Source organism: Triticum aestivum, chromosome 2D (assembly GCF_018294505.1).
Source record: "Triticum aestivum cultivar Chinese Spring chromosome 2D, IWGSC CS RefSeq v2.1, whole genome shotgun sequence".
NCBI lineage: Eukaryota > Viridiplantae > Streptophyta > Magnoliopsida > Poales > Poaceae > Triticum > Triticum aestivum.
Window position 1 is genome coordinate 306177680 of NC_057799.1, and position 6560 is coordinate 306184239.

The window sequence follows — 6560 nt, forward strand, 5'->3', positions numbered from 1 at the left end:
CCCAGTCCGTGTAATTGCTACCATCATCTTTCAACTTTGCTTTCTCAAGGAACGCATTAAAATTCAACAGAACAACAGCACGGGCCATCTATCTACAACAACATAGACAAGCAAAATACTATCAGGTACTAAGTTCATGATAAATTAAAGTTCAATTAATCATATTAGTTAAGAACTCCCACTTAGATAGACATCCCTCGAATCATCTAAGTGATCATGTGATCCATCTCATCTAAACCATGTCCGATCATCACGTGAGATGGAGTAGTTTTCAATGGTGAACATCACTATGTTGATCATATCTACTATATGATTCATGCTCGTCCTTTCGGTCTCAGTGTTCCGAGGCCATATCTGCATATGCTAGGCTCGTCAAGTTTAACCCGAGTATTCTGCGTGTGCAAAACTAACTTACACCCGTTGTATTTGAACATAGAGCTTATCACACCCGATCATCACGTGGTGTCTCGGCACGACGAACTTTCGCAACGGTGCATAATCAGGGAGAACACTAATACCTTGAAATTTAGTGAGAGATCATCTTATAATGCTATCGTCAATCAAAGTAGAATAAGATGCATAAAGGATAAACATCACATGCAATCAATATAAGTGATATGATATGGCCATCATCATCTTGTGCCTTTAATCTCCATCTCCAAAGCACCGTCATGATCACCATCGTCACCGGCGCGACACCTTGATCTCCATCTTAGCATCGTTGTCGTCTCGCCAACTATTGCTTCTACGACTATCGCTACCGCTTAGTGATAAAGTAAAGCAATTACAGGGCGATTGCATTGCATACAATAAAGCGACAACCATATGGCTCCTGCCAGTTGCCGATACTCTACTACAAAACATGATCATCTGATATAATAAAATATAGCATCATGTCTTGACCATATCACATCACAACATGCCCTACAAAAACAAGTTAGACGATCTCTACTTTGTTGTTGCAAGTTTTACGTGGCTGCTATGGGCTGAGCAAGAACCGTTCTTACCTACGCATCAAAACCACAACGATAGTTCGTCAAGTTAGTGTTGTTTTAACCTTCTCAAGGACCGGGCGTAGCCACACTCGGTTCAACTAAAGTTGGAGAAACTGACACCCGCCAGCCATCTGTGTGCAAAGCACGTCGGTAGAACCAATCTCGCATAAGCGTACGCGTAATGTCGGTCCGGGCCGCTTCATCCAACAATACCGCCGAACCAAAGTATGACATGCTGGTAAGCAGAATGACTTGTATCGCCCACAACTCACGTGTGTTCTACTCGTGCATATAACATCTACGCATAAACTAGGCTTGGATGCCACTGTTGGGGAACGTAGTAATTTCAAAAAAATTCCTATGCACACGCAAGATCATGGTGATGCATAGCAACAAGAGGGGAGAGTGTCGTCCAGGTACCCTCGTAGACCGTTAAGCGGAAGCGTCATGACAACGCGGTTGATGTAGTTGTACGTCTTCACGATCGACCGATCCTCAGTACCAAACGTACGGCACCTCCGCGTTCAGGACACGTTCAGCTCGGTGACGTCCCGCGAACTCACGATCTAGTAGAGCTCAAGGGAGAGTTTCGTCAGCACGATGGCGTGGTAACGATGTTGATGAAGCTACCATCGCAAGACTTCGCCTAAGCACCGCTACGATATGACCGAGGTGGATTATGGTGGAGGGCACCGCACACGGCTGGGAGAGATCAATGATCAACTTGTGTGTTCTAGGGTGCCCCCTGCCCCCGTATATAAAGGAGTTAGGGGGAGGCGGCCGGCCAAGGAGGAGGGCGCGCCAAGGGGGGAGTCCTACTCCCATCGGGAGTAGGACTCCTCTTTTCCTAGTAGGAGTAGGAGAAGGGGGAAGGAGGAGAGAGAAGGGAAGGAAAGGGGGCGCCGCCCTCCTCCTTGTCCAATTCGGACTAGAGGGGGAGGGGGCGTGCGGCCTGTCCTGGCCGCCCCTCCTCTTCTCCACTAAGGCCCATTAGGCCCAATATACTCCCCGGGGGTTCCGGTAATCCCCCGGTACTCCGGTATATGCCCGAAACCTCCCGAAACACTTCCGGTGTCCGAACATAGTCATCCAATATATCGATCTTTACGTCTCGACCATTTCGAGACTCCTCTTCATGTCCGTGATCATATCTGGGACTCCGAACTACCTTAGGTACATCAAAATATATAAACTCATAATATCGATCGTCACAGAATTTTAAGCGTGCGGACCCTAAGGGTTTGAGAACTATGTAGACATGACCGAGACACGTCTCCGGTCAATAACCAATAGCGGAACCTGGATGCTCATATTGGTTCCTATATATTCTACGAAGATCTTTATCAGTCAAACCGCATAACAATATACGTTGTTCCCTTTGTCATCGATATGTTACTTGCCCGAGATTCGATCGTCGGTATCTCAATACCTAGCTCAATCTCGTTACCGGCAAGTCTCTTTACTCATTCCGTAATGCATCATCCCGCAACTAGCTCATTGGTCACATTGCTTGCAAGGCTTATAGTGATGTGTGAAGGAAATATGCCCTGGAGGCAATAATAAAGTTATTATTTATTTCCCTATATCATGATAAATGTTTATTATTCATGCTAGAATTGTATTAACCGGAAACATAATACTTGTGTGAATACATAGACAAACAGAGTGTCACTAGTATGCCTCTACTTGACTAGCTCATTGATCAAAGATGGTTATGTTTCCTAGCCATTGACATGAGTTGTCATTTGATTAATGGGATCACATCATTAGGAGAATGATGTGATTGACTTGACCCATTCCGTTAGCTTAGCACACGATCGTTTAGTATTCTGCTATTGCTTTCTTCATGACTTATACATGTTCCTATGACTATGAGATTATGCAACTCCCGTTTACCAGAGGAACACCTTGTGTGCTACCAAACGTCACAACGTAACTGGGTGATTATAAAGGTGCTCTACAGGTGTCTCCGAAGGTACTAGTTGGTTTGGCGTATTTCGAGATTAGGATTTGTCACTCTGATTGTCGGAGAGGTATCTCTGGGCCCACTCGGTAATGCACATCACTATAAGCCTTGCAAGCATTGCAACTAATGAGTTAGTTGCGGGATGATGTATTACAGAACGAGTAAAGAGACTTGTCGGGAACGAGATTGAACTAGGTATTGAGATACCGACGATCGAATCTCGGGCAAGTAACATACCGATGACAAAGGGAACAACGTATGTTGTTATGAAGTCTGACTGATAAAGATCTTCATAGAATATGTGGGAGCCAATATGAGCATCCAGGTTCCGCTATTGGTTATTGTCCGTAGACATGTCTCGGTCATGTCTACATAGTTCTCGAACCCGTAGGGTCCACACGCTTAAAGTTTGATGACAGTTATATTATGAGTTTATACGTTTTGATGTACCGAAGATAGTTCGGAGTCCCGGATGTGATCACGGACATGACGAGGAGTCTCGAAATGGTCGAGACATAAGGATTGATATATTGGAAGCCTATATTTGGATATCGGAAGTGTTCCGGGTGAAATCGGGATTTTACCGGAGTACCGGGGGTTACCGGAACCCCCCCTGGGGTTTAATGGGCCTACATGGGCCTTAGTGGAGAAGAGGAGGGGCGTCCAGGGCAGGCCGCGCGCCCCTCCCCCTCTAGTCCGAATTGGACAAGGAGGGGGGGCGGCGCCCCCCTTTCCTTCCTCTCTCCCTCCTCCTTCCCCCTTCTCCTACTCCAACTACGAAAGGAGGGAGTCCTACTCCCAGTGGGAGTAGGACTCCTCCTGGCGCGCCTCCTCCTGGCCGGCCGCCTCTCCCTCCGTTGCTCCTTTATATACGGGGGCAGGGGCACCCCATAGACACAACAATTGATCTCTTGATCTCTTAGCCGTGTGCGGTGCCCCCCTCCACCATAATCCACCTCGATAATATCATAGCGGTGCTTAGGCGAAGCCCTGCATCGGTAGAACATCATCATCATCAGCACACCGTCGTGCTGATGAAACTCTCCCTCAAAGCTCGGCTGGATCGGAGTTCGAGGGATGTCATCGAGCTGAACGTGTTCTAAACTCGGAGGTGCCATGCGTTCGGTACTTGATCGGTCGGCTCGTGAAGACGTACGACTACATCAACCGCGTTGTGCTAACGCTTCCGCTTTCGGTCTACGAGGGTACGTGGACAACACTCTCCCATCTCGTTGCTATGCATCACCATGAGCCTGTGTGTGCGTAGGAATTTTTTTGAAAGTACTACATTCCCCAACAGTGGCATCCGAGCCTGGTTTTATGCGTAGATGCTATATGCACGAGTAGAACACAAGTGAGTTGTGGACGATATAAGTCATGCTGCTTACCAGCATGTCATACTTTGGTTCGGCGGTATTGTTGGATGAAGCGGCCCGGACCGACATTACGCGTACGCTTACGCGAGACTGGTTCTACCGACGTGCTTTGCACATAGGTGGCTGGCGGGTGTCAGTTTCTCCAACTTTAGTTGAACCGAGTGTGGCTACGCCCGGTCCTTGAGAAGGTTAAAACAACACTAACTTGACAAACTATCGTTGTGGTTTTGACGCGTAGGTAAGAACGGTTCTTGCTCAGCCCGTAGCAGCCATGTAAAATTTGCAACAACAAAGTAGAGGACGTCTAACTTGTTTTTGCAGGGCATGTTGTGATGTGATATGGTCAAGGCATGATGCTATATTTTATTGTATGAGATGATCATGTTTTGTAACCGAGTTATCGGCAACTGGCAGGAGCCATATGGTTGTCGCTTTATTGTATGCAATGCAATCGCCCTGTAATGCTTTACTTTATCACTAAGCGGTAGTGATAGTTGTAGAAGCATAAGTTGGCGAGATGACAACGATGCTACAATGGAGATCAAGGTGTCGCGCCAGTGACGATGGTGATCATGACGGTGCTTCGGAGATGGAGATCACAAGCACAAGATGATGATGGCCATATCATATCACTTATATTGATTGCATGTGATGTTTATCTTTTATGCATCTTATCTTGCTTTGATTGACGGTAGCATTATAAGATGATCTCTCACTAAATTATCAAGGTATAAGTGTTCTCCCTGAGTATGGACCGTTGCGAAAGTTCTTCGTGCTGAGACACCACATGATGATCGGGTGTGATAGGCTCTACGTTCAAATACAACGGGTGCAAACCAGTTGCACACGCGGAATACTCAGGTTAAACTTGACGAGCCTAGCATATGCAGATATGGCCTCGGAACACTGAGACTGAAAGGTCGAGCATGAATCATATAGTAGATATGATCAACATAGTGATGTTCACCATTGAAACTACTCCATCTCACGTGATGATCGGACATGGTTTAGTTGATTTGGATCACGTGATTACTTAGAGGATTAGAGGGATGTCTATCTAAGTGGGAGTTCTTAAGTAATATGATTAATTGAACTTAAATTTATCATGAACTTAGTACCTGATAGTATTTTGCTTGTCTATGTTGATTGTAGATAGATGGCCCGTGCTCTTGTTCTGTTGAATTTTAATGCGTTCCTTGAGAAAGCAAAGTTGAAAGATGATGGTAGCAATTACATGGACTGGGTCCGTAACTTGAGGTTTATCCTCATTGCTGCACAGAAGAATTACGTCCTGGAAGCACCGCTAGGTGCCAGACCTGCTGCAGGAGCAACACCATATGTTATGAACGTCTGGCAGAGCAAAGCTGATGACTACTCGATAGTTCAGTGTGCCATGCTTTACGGCTTAGAACCGGGACTTCAACGACGTTTTGAACGTCATGGAGCATATATGATGTTTCAGGAATTCAAGTTAATATTTCAAGCAAATGCCCGGATTGAGAGATATGAAGTCTCCAATAAGTTCTACAACTGTAAGATGGAGGAGAATAGTTCTGTCAGTGAGCGTATACTCAGAATGTCTGGGTATAACAATCACTTGATTCAACTGGGTGTTAATCTTCCGGATGATAGCGTCATTGACTGAATTCTTCAATCACTGCCACCAAGCTACAAGAGCTTCGTGATGAGCTATAACATGCAAGGGATGGATAAGACGATTCCCGAGCTCTTCGCAATGCTAAAGGCCGCGGAGGTAGAAATCAAGAAGGAGCATCAAGTGTTGATGGTCAACAAGACCACCAGTTTCAAGAAAAAGGGCAAAGGGAAGAAGAAGGGGAACTTCAAGAAGAATAGCAAACAAGTTGCTGCTCAGGAGAAGAAACCCAAGTCTGGACCTGAGCCTGAGACTGAGTGCTTCTACTGCAAACAGACTGGTCACTGGAAGTGGAACTGCCCCAAGTATTTGGCGGATAAGAAGGATGGCAAGGTGAACAAAGGTATATGTGATATACATGTTATTGATGTGTACCTTACTAATGCTCGCAGTAGCACCTGGGTATTTGATACTGGTTCTGTTGCTAATATTTGCAGCTCGAAACAGGGACTACGGATTAAGCGAAGATTGGCTAAGGACGAGGTGATGATGCGCGTGGGAAATGGTTCCAAAGTCGATGTGATCGCGGTCGGCACGCTACCTCTACATCTACCTTCGGGATGAGTTTT